Genomic DNA, 20,108 nt, shown 5'->3' with positions numbered 1-20,108 from the left:
GGAAGCTATGGAGGTTGAAAGAGGAAAAAGAAAGTCATGAAGACATTGACCCTGACTAGGACAAATTGTTACACAAGTGAATTAGGTTCCATTGAGACTTGGACTCATAAACACAATCTTGTGTATTGACAGTGACATGACACTTTACTGGAAAGAAAAAAGTACTATCATTGCATTAGAAAAAGAGTGCAAGTACAATGCTTTATAGAAATTGAGTGGTGGTACTTTCTCCTACTATGCATATGGGATTCTGGTCGTGAGCCCTCACTGCTTCTCACAAAGGGACTAAAGTAGGTGTGATTGCAAATATCTCAACACCCCTCCTCAATCACAACCAAAAGTACAAAGTGTGTAGAGGCTTTAGTGAAAGCAACACCTGCAAAGTGTGGGCACACCATAAACATGGCAAAAACACCAGAGGCTGTCTTAGAAAAGGCTAAGTGTGGGTGCCACAAACATGATGGACATCCAGAGGCTATAGCAAGGACCTCACAAAGTGTACAGAGGCTGTAGTACAAGGATAACTGAGGAGTTTACAAGTTTATGTTTGAGGCATTAGGGCTAGGAAATACAAAACTAAAAAAGTCTATCTGAATAGAAGGACTGATGAGGTTTGCCCTTCTCCTGGTGGACTTCTTCTTCTTCTTCTTCTTCCTTTGCTCCATTTTCTTCTTCTTCTTTGACTGCAACTAGATAGGCCTTTTGGGACCTCTTTCTGGCATGGTAGAACTTTTCGGTGTGTCCGATCCTTTTGCAGAAGTCACAGAAGAGTTGATCCTTCTTGCCTTTGTACCTATTGCCAACATATAATACATGCTCATCTCTAGAGGTACTTGGTTCTTCCTTAGTTTTTAGCTTCTTTTCCTCCTCTAATAGTGATGTTTAGATATCAACAAGTTCAGGATTTGGCATGTTGATTAAAGTTGTTGATACATTATTATATTCATGAGGCAAACTCTTAAGTAGAACAACGATGCAAACATCTTCTTCCATTTTAATGTTGATTCCTGCAAGTTGGGTTAGAAGTCCTTCCATGTAATTTAGATGTGTGGCAAGTGATGTGCTGGACTTCATTTCAAGCCTGAAAAACTCAATTAGGAGACCATACTTTGATGATTTAGACTGTGCACCGAACAAGATGTAAAGTCTCTTCCATGTACCTTGAGGTCTCACAATTATCCACATGGTGGATATAGCTGTCGTCTAGCTCCAGTTTGATAATGGCCTGAGCCTTATCATCGTTCTTTTGCCAAGTGACAGCAAGATCCTCATCACGAGGCTTCTTTTCTTTTCCAGTGGTAATGGCCCAGAGGCCCTTCTTCATCAAGATCAATTTGATGCGGGTCTGCCACGTATGAAACCTGACTCCTTTGAAACGGGCAGTTGGAGAATCTTTGCCCATGTTAGACTTGAGAGACCAGCCACAAATTAGCTTCAAATGATTTAGAATAACGAGGAATGAGTTGATCTTTGTATGTGTCAAAAGACACAAGCAATGGCAATGAAGTATCAAAAGATACTAGTTTGAAATTTGATGTTTATTGCTTGAGTTTGACTTGATGATCTTCAAAAAATCTTCATAGCTTTTCCTCCTTGCTGATTTGATGGTTTAATACTTGTTGAAAACTTCATATTAGAGTGGCCTTGGCTTGGTTTAAGTGACAGGAGAGAGAAAATGAGGAAAAATGAGCTTAAAGGTAAGTGGCTATGGCTGTCCTGTCAAAACAGGGACTAGCAACAACTGGTAAATGAGCTCCCACGCCCTCCACAAGTCTGCTCAAACCCTTTGAGATGGAGGACCCTCACTAATGGGTCTAGCTCCCTCTAAGAGGGTTTGTACTCATTATGTTCGAGTTAAGAGATCTAAGCCTTCAAAGTGGTCGCTGTCAAAACTGAGCCCAGATTTGGGAAAATACAAATGCCGGGCATGGTGTACATCAATCTCCTTGATTTTTGTGCCAAGAAGAACAACTCTCGAGAAGAAAGATCGAAGAGATATGACCTAGTTGATGAGATATGGCTGCTCCAACAGAGGTAGGTAGGTGCTGTCCACAAACACAGTTATGGCAGCAACTCTGAAAAGAGGCAATGCTGAAGCTATAGTTGCCCAATCTCAATGATTGAGGTGCCAACAAGGAGCTTTGGAAGTAGAGAAACACTTCTCCAGAAGGAAGTACAGAGAGATTTGGACTGACATGGTGTTGTTGTCTATGGTTGCCATGGAAGCTTCATTGAAGGTAGAAATGAAAATGAAGTTGGAGATAGGGTCCAGTACTCAAACTAAGCTGAGAAGAGATGGAAAGGAGCTGAGAGGAGTGAAAGGAGAGTTGGGCTATGCTCAACTGAGCTCTGATACCATGTGAAATATGCGGGATCTAGAGCATGGTAGATGCGGAAGCTATGGAGGTTGAAAGAGGAAAAAGAAACTCATGAAGACATTGACCCTGACTAGGACAAATTATTACACAAGTGAATTAGGTTCCAAGATTGAGACTTGGACTCATAAACACAATCTTGTGTATTGATAGTGACATGAAATTTTACTGGAAAGAAAAGAGTACTATCATTGCATTAGAAAAAGAGTGCAAGTACAATGCTTTATAGGAATTGAGTGGTGGTACTTTCTCCTATTGTGCATATGGGATTCTGGTCCTGAGCTCTCACTACTTCTCACAAAGGGACTAAAGTAGGTGTGATTGCAAATATCTCAACAAAGGAGGCATGGACAAAGCACCTAATCAAGCTAGAATGCTTATCAAGGACTCAACTTCTAGCCACCCATGTGTTGATTTGCGAAAAGACACGAAGCAAGAGTTGGTTTGACAAGCACGCTAAGCAGTGAGAATTTGAGCAAGATAACTTAGTGTTATTGTACTCAATGAAAAGCCATAAAGAGAAGATGAAGTTTAAGGGAGTAGGGTCTTTCTGAGTCTACACTATTAGCCAAACTAGCAATGTAGAATTTGAGACCCTAGATGGAGAAGGCATAGACTTCTTCAATGATAGTTGCATAAAGAAGTACTATCCTCCCACACATCCACTACATGAGCCTCCCATGCTAGACTCCCCTATGAAGGTTTGAGTTGCTGCAATAATGGGAATTGATGAGGAGGAGGAAGAGGCAGTAGCACGCTCTTACATGTACATAATGGTCAGTGCCCAACAAATACATACCTTCGATGCATTGAGCGATGAGGGAGATGATTTTAATATCTTAACTCACGATGATTGGACTCAAATTGGCCACCCACAACTATAGCCTACCAATGCCAAACTTAGCCTATTTGGGTGTCAATCATATGCCCTTTCAGGAAAGTACAAAGTCGCAGTCTCTATCAAGTATGAAAGCATATCCGTACTTTTTTATGTGTTACCAAATACAAAAGATGCTAGTAAGAAATCACTATTAGGATGCTCATTTAAAACCAAGCACATTGTAATGTTGACTATGAGCCTCAATGTATTCACTTTGCCATTGGCAATGTATGAATAGTCACAGGTTTCAATAAGGGCATCACAGCTCCATTAAAGCCTACAAGGCCACTAGTAGAGAAACCCATCACCAAGCCTAAGGAGGGGGATCATGACTTGTCAAAAATCACCAAGCCACACCACCAGCAAACCACTGAGATCAAAACTAAAACCCCTGAACCACACCTAGAAGCATACAACCACAACCTCACAAGCCTAGGATTTCATGCTCAAATCCTAGGAGGCAAAGAAGAAACTATAGGCCTTGATGAACAATCAAGCCAAGAGGGGTCCCCAAGACATTATTGCAAAGCACAAGGCTATTACGAGAGCAATGCCTGGATATTTGTGCCTAAAACCAAGAGAGCCAGTGGCACTATTCAAATCCCACCCTCAAACTTGACTCAACAAAGCTACACAACAAATTAGGCACTAAAGCCACAAAAAACTAAAGCTGCAAAGCTCATAGAGCTCAACATCATTAAACTTGTAGAGCCTTAATGAATCTATTGACCAAAATCATAGCTTGTTGACTCCAAACTGACCCAACCTAGCACTACTAGTGCCCCTAAAGCCTCACAAACATCCGATATCACAATGTAAGAATCACAAACCATGATTAGTATAGAAGAGGATAAACCACACTCTCATGAGTAGCTGCAACCACAAACATCACAACTATTGAGTTATCGAGTCCGATCAAACCCTATCCTCAAACCCTAGCCTTTGACATATCTTAAACCCTCCTACGAATGTTGATCGATTCTTATCTTGGCCTCAAAATTAGTTGAAAATATGGGGGATGACTTGGTTGTTTTCCTTCAGTGCTTGGATGCCACATTTACCACACTTGCTAAAAGCTATGACCGATTAGACCTAAGTCTTTTAGATGAGTCTTTAGCAATGGAGGTACTCATGCTACCTTGCTCATAGGAAGAATCAAACTTTATATTCATTAAGGCTCCCTAGGTAGTTGACAAACTTATTGCCACCAAGATTTCCCACAAAAAAGCATGCAAGAAATGCCTCATTACGTCTTACAACAAGGGCACGGTCCTTGCCACTGACCAAGAAATTGAGGAATTGAAATAGTTGGTTGACACTCCTCTTTCTTGCAAAAAAGGTATGCTCTCTAACTTCAATGGGAGCAAGAAGGCTATCAAATCATGACCAAATGATGAGCAAAGATGTTCAATCATGACCTTGAAACACAACCCAACTTACGTAGCTCCAACCTCCTATAGGGTGTTGACCACCATTTGCAAACCAGCTCCTAGAACAGCACATCATGCATCACCCTTACTTACATCACATTTTGACAAAGGAGGAGTTACACATTGCCAACAGAATAGAATTCAGTGATTTCCTAATGGATGTCCTCACCTACATTACTCATGTAAGCATCCGACATGTTGACATGGACCACCATGCTAACATGGATTACAACATGAACTTCTACGCTTGGCTCATGCGAAAGTGAAACATCATGAGCATGCACTAAATGGCCTTAACCTTTCAACCTCTAATCCTTGGAAGGATTTTTCTCATTTTCAAATGGGGAGGGGTAAGGTGGAAAAACATATGTTAAGAAAATTCTCATGGATGGTCATTGGATTGTGTGAATTATGAAGAAAATTTCTATTTCTATACTTGAGCTTTTCATTTTTCTCTAAGTGCACAATCACTCTGTACTCATTATCTTAAGAAAACTAATGGTGAGTTGTGGTGTTATGATAGGGACCCACAATGGTAGGTCAGGAGAAGAGCAACAAAATTCCATTATCAAAAGAGGAGCAAGCTAAGTACGGCATGTCAGTGGAGACAAGGTCCTTCAACTAGTTCAGGTTCAAGCATGTCCTAAAATTGGAGGATATGGCCATGGAAGAATAGGTCGTAAAATAGATAGTGAAGCAACGAAATCTGCTGAAGTACGTAGAGAAATTCAAACAAGTCATGGATTATGAAAGGTGCGCATAACTCCTCTGAAGAGTCAACAAGAACCGCGGCACCATAATTGTGTATGAAGAAAAGGAAACTTGCAAGATGGAGGTCGAAAGCTGAGCCTAAGTTGTTGGAGAGAGCATTGGGACTGCCCAACAAAGTTGAGAGACTACCTAGAAGAGATGTGCATGATACGCTAGGAATTGACAAGATTCTAGTCAACACCAATGACGGCATCAGTCTTATCGACATCTCAAATCTGGAAGTCCAACTACAAGTGAAGATGGTCCATGCCTTGTTCTCTAGTCATAGGTACAATGCGCTAATGAGCTGGATCAATGTACCTATGTTGGAAAGCATTGCAGCCAAATCCCTAGACAAAGTAAACCTGAATGGCTTCATGAAAAACACAATAGAAACTTCAACAAAAGCACTGGCCAGAGCTGGAAGACCAATGGTACGAGGTGAGTCTCCGGCCTCCAAGGCAAGGAAAAAGTCATCGTCTAAGCCTTGGAACATTGGATTTGGTGGGGTCTTGATTGCCATCATCGGATAGGCATTAGGGGAAGCACAAGAAGATGAGGGAGTTAGCAAAACACCAAATAGGTCCCCTCTCCATCAAGAACAAGAGCAATCCAGTGAGAGGACCATGAGTGACAAAGAAGGAAAACATGAAACGTGGTCTAGCCATGGAGTGGCCAAAAAGTCTAAGAAGAAAAGGGAAGGCCGAAGAAGAGAGAAGAAAGAAAGAAATAGTTGACTACCTCAAGGCCCAAAGTGAATCTAGGGAGGTGCAAGAAAGAAAAAAAGCTAATGAAGAAGACAAAGAAATAAGGAGGAAGGAAGAGGACATAACTTTAGCAACGTCCATGTCCATACAGTAGCACTCAAGGAAAGAAGAGTTGGCTGCTATGAGCCCACCTAGAGAGAAGGCCCAAGTTCTAGCACCCAAGTGCTAGAAGCTTTAGCATCGCTAGTTATGGAGGGCAAGGGTAAATATCTATTGCACTTGCTTCCAACTAGCCTAGTGTCAACCACCTCAACAACCACAACCACCCAAGGCTCTACACCTAAATTTGATTCCAGCAACATCATGGCTTGGGTGCAGTTTTTGGCCAATAAAGAAATGGCCTAGGAGGGAGAGGTGAAGTTCTCTCGATAAGGACAAAGAGACTAGCAGTAATAGCAGATGCCGAGTTGAGGCAAGATCCTAAAATACAGAGAATTGAAACATCCACAACCAATAGCCCAATCGCATTGCCATCGTCCATGAAGTATGACAACTATGTTAAGGAACATCTATCATAGCTTGAGAGAGTAAAAGAAGAAAATAAAATAGTTGTTGCTAAGTTAGAGGCTGAAAAGGAAACTATGGTAGCCTTTCAAGTAGAAAAAACCTGCCAAGTGGCCATGTGCCAAAGTTAAATAAATGATCTAAAGGAGGAGCTCAAGGCCAAGGAAGGAGAAGAAGAAAGATGGCAAGCAAAGAACACTCAAGAAACACAAGCTCTCATGAGCATGCAAGAACTAAATGAAGATCTAGTAGTGCTATATGAAGAGCTACAAGGGGAGATGAAAAACATCCAAGATACCATGGAGATGTTAAAAGAAACAAGAGAAGAGAGGACCCGAAGGTATCAAGAAGACATGGAAAATTTGAATAAGAAGGTAGCCTTAGAGCTAAAAGAGTAGAAGATATTAGAAAGGGGAATTGAGGAACAAGAGCAAAGCCTAATGATTCTAACTCAAAAGGTAGTGAGAAAGATTCAAAGAAATGAAAAAGAAGGCCGAAGAATGGACAACTAGTAGTGAAAGAAGAGTAAAAGACTTAGCACACCGTCTAGCTCGTGTAGAAGTGAACAAGGTGCTCATAGAGAGAAGGGCAGAGGCTACACAAATAAGCTTAGAAAATCAACAATGTACCTTCCTCAACACTATCATGGATACCCAAATGCTCAATCAGCAGTAGTGCCAACAGTGCCCATCCTGCCGAGGGAAGATTGATTCACTGTAAATTATAATACTGAACTCATATTTTTGGAGCAGAGAGAGAATGATCGTGAACCACTTGACTTTGATATCCTATTTTCCACCTCATTGAGTAGAGTGTTATCAATCAAGTGGTGAAAGAGGTGATTAAGGAGGTTGGGAGATAAGTGGACCTTTGAGAGAGAGAAGAATCCTACCCAATGGGAAATAGAGGCTCCATGCTACTGGGAGAACAAAGTCTATGAAGTTCCCAAAATAGTGAAGGGCTATGAGTGCCAACCAAAGTGGAGAAGGTGCATTTCGGAAGGCAACACAAAGGCTTGGATGTCATTTTGTAACACCCTACACTTTGAAATAAATAACCCTACTTTCATGCCATATCCAAGAAGGGTAGGAGTGGATTACAATCCAGATATCCACGGTCGATATGATTTCCGAAGGATATACAATGTTAACACCACCAAGCTTGAGGAAGCCCTCACTTTCATGATGCAAGACCTATATGACTCAATAGTCCACTTTCTTAATGAATTCACTTCATACCCAGACCCAACCTTCCTAACTATGTGTAATTATCTTAGACTGTTTAGAGTACTATTAAAGCTAGATCCTACATCGCAAGGGTACTGCTTACTGCCACTCTTTTTTTATCCAAATGGCATAGAAACCATCACTATGACTAGGTTAATGATGCAAGCTACCCTCCTTCCCTCTTTTTGCTTAGATCTATTAGAAGATATGAATGATAGCTACTTCACTTATTGTAATCATCCATTTATTTCCACTACTCCTCTCCAAGCACCAAATGAACCTCAAAGGATACATGCAAGGTTGGAAATTCCTTAACAAATCTCTTAAGTTCCTCAACTTCTCCCTCTCATGACTCTAATGACAAAGATTATATTTTTTTTTATTCAAAAGAAAAGAGAAATAAAGAAAGAAAAAGACAGAAAAGAGAAATTAAATAAAAGAATAAGAGATCATGAGAAGAAAACCACATGAGAAACTAAATGAATCATCTCACTACATGTAGGCCATAGTCACTAAACCTAGGGGTCCTCAAGCTAGGTGTGCCAAAAGCGCAAGGGAGACCTCAAAGGCCAAGTCAAAGATAAAGGCACATCTTAAAATACAAAGGCGCCACTAAAATTTTGTAAAAGAGCGCCATGCTCCCTCCTATGCAAATTGTAAAGTCTAAATGGGCATAGATGAAGGGATAAGAAAACTAGAAGGGAATAGGGAAAGCTAACCTTAGCAAGATGCCCAGTCATGTAAAAAAGGGGATAGGCGCCCAAGGGATTTAGTACTTGTAAATAAATTTAAAAAGTGAATGAGAATCTCATTCTTTCGTGTGTGGCTAAAGTGGTATATTCTTCCTCTCTTCTTCTCTCCTTCTTGCTTGCTTGTGAGTGCTTGAGAGAGAGTGTGTAAGAGTGTGGGGGAGTGAGTGTGTGAGGGTGAGGGACCGTGGTGGAGAAGCTCTCCATCATCTCCTCTTTTCCTCTTCTCTTCTATTCTCTTCTCTTGTCTCATGCACAGCTATAGAGGATGGAGCTCAAAGGAGGAGGCTTATGGTTTCTTGAGCCTGCATCTTGAATTGTGGAGCTACCGGCTTGCTTGAGGGAGGAAGCTACTCATTTGGGCATCAAGGTAAGCTAACTATACACCCGTAGGATCGAAGATGTGTCGACTAGTTGAGAGATAGCCATTTGTTCTCACTTGAAACTCTTGAAGAAATAAGTGATCCATGGCTCATGGATGAGCGTGAGCTTCCACTACAGTTCAACTCTATGGCTGGGGGCATGCCATATAGGTAAGGAGATCTGGAGTTGTCTTTCTTTGATACATTGTGCATACATTTGAGTATCTTTAAGTTACTAGCTATGTGCAACTCAATCTTATAGTTCCCAAATCCTTTAACAAATAGCTCTTCTCCTACTTGTAGTCTCTTAATAACATGAGGTATTGGTGTGCGATGAAGAACCCGATACAATATATCAAAATTCTCTACATCTACTTTGAATACTCCTAGTAACTAGATGTTGTAATCTGATTGGATATGATTGGACACTAGATGGCATTGAGTGATTGCAATGATTTGATGAAAGTGCTCTATTCATTAAGGTAATAGAGAGTCTCTCTAGTTTTGTGCATATCAAAAGCTCGCTTCCATTAAGTTTAACCACAAATCTAGCCACTCCTTGTGCCTCTTCTAGTGTGACAAGTCATAGAATCTGATCATTAATTATTGTAGGGTGGAAAAGTCAAGGAAAATATTTTTAAATTCATTGAATAAAACTTCATTTTTCTTGTCCTTGAAGCTACCCTTGATATGGAAAGGCTCACCTAGAATCTCCATCACTTTGTTATTCACTCTCTATCTGATAGTTCTAATCACAAATGGCCTTGGCAGCATGCAATTGCATACTTGTCCTTGCTTCATATTTGATTGTAAAAGCTGGAAAAGTTGTATATAAGTATCTCGACGGATACCAATACTATCTAGTGTCTTCTGTACTAACTCAGTATATCCAAAGAATGATCGTTTATATAAATGACTCTAATCATTATTTCTTTGCCTTTTTTAAATTTATTTTTCTCCAAAATATCTTTTGAAACTATTGAAGGAAGAAGATGATAATAAAATTGATGTGCGTTTAAAGAAACTCTTTTACTTGCATTAAGTTGATGAAGAGACCTAAACAAAATCAACATTACAAATCAATATAATTAATTATAAAGAAAGTCATATTTAAAACCTTTTAAATGAAAAACAAATGTATCTTACTGCTTGGATTCTTTTACTACAACCACCTCCTTGTTTGAGACTCTCAATATGTTTAAGAGCCTTTTGTTGATCTCAAAGGCCTAAAATAGTTTGTTTTTGTTGATAAGATTTGATGTGTTTCTCCAACAAATGAATCCTCTATTGACAACCCTTTAGCTTTTGAAATAACTCTTGTTATATTGTTTTGATAAAAGATGGTTCTCCAATCTGAGAACATCCTTTTCTACAACCAAGTTAACTATATAAGATAGAAACCCATCATAACCATCACCAATGAACCTCATCAATGCGTAAAGCTATTATAGAAAGGTGGAGTGCTATTTTTGTTAGGATCTTTGGGATATAGCATGCCATCTAACCAAAGATCAAGATTCTTCTTTCCTTCAAGCATAAGCATATGTTTCATAGACTTTCTAATAGTAATGGGTTTTGTTCTCTTCCTTATTGATTCATCCTCACTATACAACTCAATATGAAGATGATAGAGATGTCTTTTGCTAGAGCTGTAAAGATCATTGGATGATTTATCCATAGCTAAGGATGGGATTAGAAGATTGGATTGAAAAACTATGTGAAGTAGAAACAAGAAGGAAAACAAATAAGAAACTCGTAAGGATGGGAAAGAAAGAAGAGAGTGAGAATAGAGGGACATGATCAAACGTCAAATAAAATTCAAATTGAATATTAGTTTTCACTTTAATGAGGATGAGTAAGATCTTTATTATGATAATCTTTGTCACCTTTATGGTGGCCTAGATTTCTAGGTTTGATGTGACCACAAGAATATCACGACAATGACTTATTAATAATTTTTTATATATTTACTCACCAAAATATAATTTTTTTTCAAAATCTTAAAAAATATTTATATTTTCTAGAATTTTCTCTCTCTCTCTAGGATTTCTTAGAGGGAATTTTTGAGACCTTAAAACTCCCCTAATGAGGGCTCCTCTTGGCTCCTCCAAGCACACGACGTCCATCAGGTTTACACTATGCTCGATGTTATACACTACAAGATGGGAGCTCCATCTCCAAAGCTCAAATTCCAATTAACATGGTCATCAAGTGTTGTAGGGGTGATCCTACAAGGTGAAAAAGGAGAGATGGTGTGATAAACAAATATGCGAGAGTGATAAGGAAGGAGTCAAACATCATATGCTAGAACTACTCTTTGGTTGAATGCATGATGCCTTTACATGGGTAAGGGTGTCCGTTCCTATAGTTATAAACCATGCCCCTTGGCATCCCTCCTAAGGTGTACCCATACAACAATATGCAAGTTGTCCCTTGAGGTGTATCAAGGATTAATGGAAAAGGTAGAGTTTAAAATGGATGAGATGCTCTAATTTCTTATTGTATAGTTTCCGTATAAGAAAAAAATCTAGTTGTAGCATGCCAAGATCGGAAACCCCAAAGAAATAATGAGATTTGATTCTCCAAAAGCCTGTGCATGCAAGAAGCTTTAGCTTCTTACTAAATGTATGTTGTTGTCAAGCTGTTGTACTACTCATCTCCAGATCTATCTTTTTATGCAACATTCTTATCAAGGTACTAACGGGATGTTTGTTCTTCACACATACACACACACCCACCTACCTCAAGCAATATACATACATATGATTAGGAGTATCAAAGTGGTTGGACTATAATGCTTGAGTCATCTAAGTTGGGGAAGGCGATTATCGTACTTAGCATGAGTATCTAGATATGATATCATTTGGTTAAAAATATTTGATGATAGGAAGTACACATTTGAAGCTTTTTTGTCATTGTAGTAGTACACAAACTGAAGGATATACACTTATGAAGGGCAAGTTGTGGAACATGTGTGGAAAAGGAAGTACTACTGTAATCCAGGAGAAGAAGTTTCTTCTCAAGCAGATTAAGTCACCCGAGTTTGACGGGAGAGGTAGGTCCATCCAAGCTGATGCTGAAATTTGGATTGAATCCATGGAGGAAAGCAGCCGGTACTACACCCGCCAATCAGGCTATGCTCGCCAAGCTAAAGCTCACCGGCAAAGCCAAGCTTTGGTGGAAGCAATGGTGCAGGGATCAAGAGATCACGGAGGGATCCGTTACCTGGGAGAAGCTAAAGAAAGCCGTGCAGGGAAGATACTTACCACCTGCATACCGCACGCAGAAAATGAATGAGTTCTACGAGCTAAAATAGCTGGGGCTTACTCTTGACGCATACTACTCTAAATTCGTCTCACTTTTAAAGTATGCACCACAGATGGACATGACACAGCAAGTTTCCAAATTTTGTGCTGGTTTAAATCCACTAGTAAATACCCGTCTCGAATCTATGCATCCATCAGATCTTCAGGACGCACTCATTCGAGCGGCACCTATAATTTAGGAGATGCAGTCTAGACAAAGGGGTAACAAAGCTTGGTCTTATAATGACCCGAACAGAGGAGCATTCAGACCTCAAATGAAGAGAGTTCAAGGTCATAATCAGGGATAAAGAAAGAAAGCAAGGACTAACAATGTCAACAACTTTGTTCCTACTCAAAGCAATGGTCGAAACCTCCATTGTTTCCACTGCAACGAACCCGGTCACTTCAAGAGGCAATGTCCCAAGCTTGGTGGAGGACATCGCCAAGCATCTTTGCAAGGAATGGGCCGTGGTCAAGAAGCCACTACCTGAGGCAGAGGAAGAACCGCCTGCGTTGCCAATAGGCAAATGTGCGAAGAAGAAGAAGAAGAAGATCCGACCATGGAAGCAGAGTTTGAAAGGGCGACAGTCCATGCCGCTCTACACAAGAAAGGCCCGAATCGCCAATTCTTAGTGATTCAGACACCGTCGGACTATCAAGGTAAAAGTTTCAAGACCTTGACTGATTGTGGCAGTACACATTCCTTTATCTCACCAGCATGTGCAAAAAGATTATGAATAGCCACAGTAGAAGCACCTACCTTGCTTGTGGAATTGGCAAATGGTCGTGAGGTTACTTGTACTAGGCAAACTGCTAAGGTGGAATTCTTCCTCGGAGGAAAGAAGACTTCGGTTAAATTCAGAGTCATGAATCTAGGTATCCATGAGTGTCTACTCGGAATGGATTGGCTTAAGCCTAAGGACGCCCACATTCATTGTGGAAAGGGTCAAGTTTCCTTTCAAAACTTTGAAAGGGAATTAGTCACAACCCAAGGTGAGGCTGGAGTGCCAAAAATTCAATTGGCCCAAGCATCTCGGATCATAAAAGGAGTCAGAAAGGGATTACCTGTCTACTTGATCAAACTCAACAAGTTAGATCAGAAGCAAGAGTCTAGTGAAGGACCTTCTTGGCTAAAGGAATACGCGGACGTATTCCCTGAAGAGTTGACAGAACTCCTGACTCAAAGAGAAGTGGATCATGAGATTAAGTTAGTACCAAGAGTTACGCCAATTGCAAAGAGACCTTATAGAATGTCCATACCAAAAGCAATTAAGCTGAAGGAACAACTCAAGCAACTACTAGATTAGGGCTACATCCGGCCTAGCAGTTTAGCATGGGGAGCTTCAGTACTATTCCAGAAAAAGAAACATGGGACACTTCGACTATGTATTCATTACCGAGGATTGAATCAATCAATGGTCAAGAACAAGTACCCTATTCCTAGAATAGATGAGCTTCTTGATCATCTTCAGGGTGCAAAGATCTTCTCTAAAATTGATCTCAGGTCAGGTTACTATCAGATAAGGATCAAGGAAGAAGATATCCCCAAGTCGGCCTTCAATACAAGATATGGGCACTTTGAGTTCCTAGTTATGTCATTCGGGCTTACGAATGCACCTGCCACTTTCAACAGGTTAATGCAGGATATCTTTAGGCCATATCTTGATGACTTTGTGCTCGTCTTCTTCGATGACACTTTAGTCTATTCTAAACATGAAGAAGATCATGAAACCCAACTTCGGATTGTCCTTGAGACAATGAGGGCGCATAAGCTGTATGCTAAGATGAAGAAGTGTGCATTCTTCAAACATCACATTGAATATCTGGGATTCATAGTATCAGCGGAAGGAATCTTAGTGGACCCAGCCAAGGTCAGCAGAGATGTGCTAGAATGGCCAATACCAACATCTGTCAAAGAAATACGCAACTTTCTTGGATTGATAGGATGGTATAGGGTTTTCATCAAAAACTATGCTTTGATTGCAGCACCTCTGACGGACTTACTGAAGAAGCAAACTTCCATTGCATGGTCAACTCCCGAACAAAACATCTTCGATAGATTGGAAGCAAAGTTTGGTATTAGCACCTATCCTAAAACTTCTCGACCTCAATAAGGAGTTCGAGGTAGTAACTGATGCTATTCTCTTTTTCTCTCTCCTCTCTCCTTCATTCTTCTCCCTCCCTTGCCCTCTCTCATTCCTTTTTCTCTCTCCTCTCTCTCTCATTCGCTTTTTCTCTCTCCTCTTCCTCTCTCATTTCCTCTCCCTCCCTCGCCCTCACCCTCTCTTTCCCTATTAGGTTTAATGGTTTTTCTCTCTTTTTCTCTATCCTCTCTCTCTCTCTCATTTTTTCTCTCTCCTCTCCCTCTCTCATTTCATTTTCTCTCTTCCTCTCCCTTTAGAATACATCCTGTACAGTCCACAATACCTTGGACTTAGCTTCTTGCAATCTCCTAAGGATAGGAAACTCTTCTTAGGGCGTACGCAAATGAAGACCATGTCTCCTTCTTCGAAGACTCTATCTTGACGCTTCAAATCCGTGTATGCCTTCTGTCTATCCTTGGCAGCTTGGATGTCCTGTATTATTGACTTTATTTGGTCATCCATCTCTTCCAACATTTGCCTTGAAGCTTCAACCCTCAAGGTTGGATCTGAGATGTTTAGGGGACTTCGACAGTCATGACCATACAATGCTTGGAAAGCGGTCATCTGAATACTTTGTTGGTAAGAAGCATTGTAGGCAAATTCAACCAAAGGCAAGTATTGAATCCACCCTTTTGGCTCATGACAGCAGTATGCCCTAAGCATATCCTTGATGACTTGATTGACTCACTCTGTTTGGCCATATAATCCAGTCCGAAGGCTAATCCATAATCCAGCCCGAAGGCTAATCCATAATTCACCCGAAGACAATCCAGCAATCCTCAGGGATTACTAATCCAAGTTTCCACCCGTAGACTAGTATGCGGGCCTCGAGATCCAATCTTGAGTCATGTCGGTCTCTTATGCAAGACCCGCAGGCAAGGGATTTATGGTCCGTCCCCCCCCTGGTATCCAAGTGTCCTCCTGCTCCAAGTAGCACCCACGGAGAGACCTCTCGTGGCAGGTTCGCTCCAGGTACCCGGTGCAGCTGACAACCCCCTTGGTTAGGGTCAGGCAGATAGTCGAGGGTAACTGATGCTGCCTCTCCCTTCAGGCCTTCAACCTGAAGCATTAATTATTTTTCCAGCTTTAGATTCCTTGAGAAAGGAAGTATAAACAATGCTCGTAACTGTATAAACACAATCAATCCAGTGGTTGTTTGTTTGGCCAACTGCTAAGGTGTGAATCCTTCTCTCCGAATGCATCCAGCATTCGGTCTGGGATCAATTACGACTTGGCGAGTTCCCAAGGGTTTTGTTCTTAGTTTACCCTTTTATCCTTGGGTTAGGGTTTATACCCTATTAACCCAAATTAACCAACACCTTAGGTTCCTTAAATTAAGACAATAAATCCTGGGCAACCTCGTCGCCCCAACATGATTAGTCAATTGCTTGCTAGGCAATACATAACGTCCCTAACTTGGCAACTCAGCCTCACAAAAGGGTGATGTAACAAGATGACTACTCATCCTCTTGCAAATTAAACTTGTACTTAGAACCTGCCAACCTTGTTTAAGGAGTGGCAATTGCTATTTTGTGGTTTAGTCACAAAAGCATGCGAAATTGCAACTTGTTGCACCAGACAAGTGTCGCACCTAACTTGTGGGATCATCTCTCCCATCAAACGGCATTCCTTGGTCAAGAAATACATTTGGTCAAGATGTAGGGTTTGGGAGTCCTCTAGATCCAACCCAACCCTAACCTTACTAGGCCGATAACGTTTGGCCCTAGGGTTTCTATATCCATACGGAGGTCTAGTCTTTGGCTAATTTATCCTTAGGGTAAACCCTAGATCGTTATTGTATGGGCGTCCCATTAACCCTAATATTACGTGAATGTGGGTAGGATCTTGGGATCGAAAGTCTTGGCTTGGCATCCCAAGTGCGATACTAGGCAGAATTTTTAGCGTACTAAACTCTACCTAGCGCATTGAGGTAATCATCCTTTGAGTTACACCATTGCAAGTGAATTACCTAACCGAACTAATTGTCTTGCGACAAGAGGTGATCCTTCCTTAGAAGAGATGCAAATCATTTTCCTAAGAGATGTAAATAATTGCAAAACATAACATTCCATGCAAATATGTGATTCATAGACTTTTCCTTCTTCCATGATCATTTATTTTCCATTGTGCTAAAACTATAATGATGCAACGGAACCAAGCTTTAATGATTGACAATTTAGGACTAACCCATATAGAAACCTACATTTATCAAGAACTATGCTTATAAGCCTTTCGTTTAATGCAAATGAATTTAGGCTTTAATATGAAATTTCATCCATTCCCAAATCCAACTTCGATAAACAAAGTCCATGTATGAATGATATGGAACCATTATTGATTTAATTTGTTCTTTAGCCTTTAGCGAACCTAGGATGCAATTAACATCGCATGTAATATGCATGGTATATGAATCCCTTCCATACAATGCAACTACTTGGACAACATTTTTATGGACATCAACGATTATTTCCTACGAAACACATCTAGGAAATCATTGCCTAAATGCATTGTGTACTTGTTCTTTGATGCGAGGAAAACAAGGATGCATTTAAACGATTCCATCTTTTTAATCTATGCAATATGCATTTAGGATTGCAACATTGGAAATGCAAGCAAAGTGCAACATGCAACTAAAACTCGTAAGATGAATGAATAATTGCATTCGTAACTTCCTCATGGAAATTAAACATGCCCAATGCATTCCTTTTATGCAGAAATTAATATTCTAAGAACCTGGACATTGGGGTTCGGGGTGTTATCCACACGCGAACTCCGAGTAGAAGCTCTCGCGTGTGCGCCTCTTGCCATTTTCTTGGGAGCCATAAACGACGTAGATATTTTGATTCATCAACCTTTCCTTGGGTTACTTTCACGTATCGAACCCTCTCTGACTGAGCTCTTCTCCTCCGCGCAAGACACGGCCCTTACAGCAGGTGGTTTTAAGAAAAACCCACAATGCATGGGAGAACAGGCTTTATGGAAGCTCAAAATTAGAAGCTTCCAAAGAAGCTTCTAATGCTTCTCTGTCTCTGACAGAAATGTGGAGAGAGAAGAATTTGATGGAGGAGGGGATGATGATGAGAATAATGGTGGAGATGATGATAATAATGATGATGATGGTGGTCGTGGTGAAGAAGGTGGCAGCCTGGCAGACTGCGTAGCGCAGTAGGGCGGCGATGGCGGGCTGTAGCACGGCATCCAATTCCTCCCTCTCCTTCCCCCCTTCAAGCCTAAGGGGGGTTCATATAGTGTGTAGGGGGGGGGGGGGGGGGGGGGGGGGGGGGGAGATAGCCTCCATGTGGCTGGCTTGCATGCCTCCCCTCCCTCATGCTTCTCCACACCACACTCCTCTCTCCTCCACTTAGCTCCACTCCCTCTCCCCTACCATGCATTGGCTGAGGGGAGGGGGTAAATAATAAAAAAATTTGCAAAATTTTAACCATTATCCTTTTGCCTTTCCCGTAAAGGGTGTTCTCGTGTGGCCTACGGGTTTTTGGCCTCGCCCTCCTACGCTCGATGTGATGAGGTGTTAATTGAAGCACGTAGGGTAAGCACTAAACCACCAACACTTTACACGTGGGAGATTACTTTGGGTTGCATTTTTGCGCGGAATATGGGATCAAAAATTGTTAATATTTCATGCGGAAATATTACATTCTCTCTCCCTTAGAGGAATCGAGATGTCCTCATCTCGAGAAGAACTGGGGGTATTGTTGGTTGAGAGTACTTTCATCCATCCAAGTGGCATCCTCTTCGGGATAATCTTTCCACTGGACAAGGTATTCTCTCAAGGTTCTAGATCTCAAATGTCTCTCCCTAACATCTAGGATCTTGTCAGGCCATAGCTCAAGGACTCCTTGGCTAGGCATTACAACTTGTTGATCATCAAGCACATGACTAGGGTTAGGTACATATTTCTTCAGTAGACTGATATGGAATACATTATGAGCTTTTAGGTTCTCGGGGAGTTGAAGTCTGTAAGCATTAGGCCCTAGGCACGTGAGGATCTTGTAAGGTCCACAATACCTTGGACTTAGCTTTTTGCATTCACCCAAGGATAGGGAACTCTTCTTTGGACATACGCTAATGAAGACCATATCTCCTTCAATGAAGGATCTGTCTTGATGTTTTAGGTCCGCGTAAGCCTTCTGTCCGTCCCTGGCGGCTTGGGTGTCCTGTCTTATTGACTTGATTTGGTCATCCATATCTTCCAGCATCTGTTTTGAAGCTTCAACCCTTAGGGTTGGATTTGTAAAGTTTAAAGGACTACGACAGTTGTGCCTATATAATGCTTGAAAAGGGGTCATCTGAATGCTTTGTTGGTAGGAAGCATTGTAGGCAAATATTGAACTCAACAAGTGGCAAATATTGAATCCACGTTTTGGGTTCGCGACAGCAATGTGCCCTTAGCATATCCTCAATGACTTGGTTGACTCCCTCCGTTTGACCATCGGTTTGGGGATGGTAAGCTGTACTGAAATAGAGTTGAGTCCCAATGGCTTCGAAGATAGCTCTCCAGAAATGTGATGTGAACAGTGAGTCACGATCACTAATGATTCTTCTAGGTAACCCATGCAGTTTGAATATCTCCTTAATAAATAACCTTGCAATGTCTGAGGCTTTATAGTTTGTCTTAACAGGGATAAGATGTCCAACCTTGGTAAGCATATCAACTACAACCATAATGGAGTTGTATCCTCCCTGAACTTGGGGCAGGCCAACAACAAAATCCATACTGATGAATTCCCATTTCATTTGGGGAATGTCAAGTGGTTGCAATTTTCTGGCATTTTGACATGTTCGGCCTTAATACATTAACAAGACAAACATTCAGTGACATATTTGAGAACGTCACCTTTAAGCCTCTCCCAATAATAGCTCTTTCTGACTGCATTGAGGGTCTTGGCATAGCCAGGATATCCTAAAAAAGGGGAGTCATGAGCTTTCCAAAGTATCTTCTGCTTGAGTGATTGGCTTGCCGGTATACATAATCTCGTTCTATAGTAGACAAGTCCACCACTATTGATAGAGAATTCTTGATACTTTGCCTGTAGCTTCGGGTGATGGGGATCTCCCTTAGTAATTTCTGATAGGTTGGATCATGGCATGCCTCTTCTCTAGCTAGCTCAAGAATTGGGTTGTTCAGCATGGATACCTTTGTGGCTAGAGATCTGGCTGTTGATGGATTTTGCAAGATTAGAGAATTTAGAAATGCCTTGCGACTGAGTGCATTGGCAAATACATTCTCCTTTCTAGGCCAATATTTGATTTCAAAATCATATTCCTCCAGTACTTCAATCCATCGACGTTGCCTCATATTAAGCTCATTCTGGATAAAGATCCATTTGAGACTTTTATGATCCGTCACTAGGGTAAACTTGTTACCCAGCAAGTAGTGCCTCCAAAGCTTGAGAGCATGGATAACAATTCCAGATCATGGGTAGCATAATTCCTCTCATGGCTCTTTCTTGAAGAGTATGCTATAGGATGACCTTCTTGCATAAGCACACATCCTAAGGCAAGTGTGCTAGCATCAGTTATCACTTCAAATTCCTTACTAAGGTATGGAAGTTTCAAGATAAGTGCTGATACCAAGCTTTGCTTTAATTTGTCAAA

This window comes from Lygodium microphyllum, chromosome 30 (assembly GCF_053477565.2).
Source record: "Lygodium microphyllum isolate KBCC chromosome 30, Lygodium_microphyllum_v1.1.10, whole genome shotgun sequence".
Lineage (NCBI taxonomy): Eukaryota > Viridiplantae > Streptophyta > Polypodiopsida > Schizaeales > Lygodiaceae > Lygodium > Lygodium microphyllum.
Note: the sequence above shows the minus strand (reverse complement) of the source record.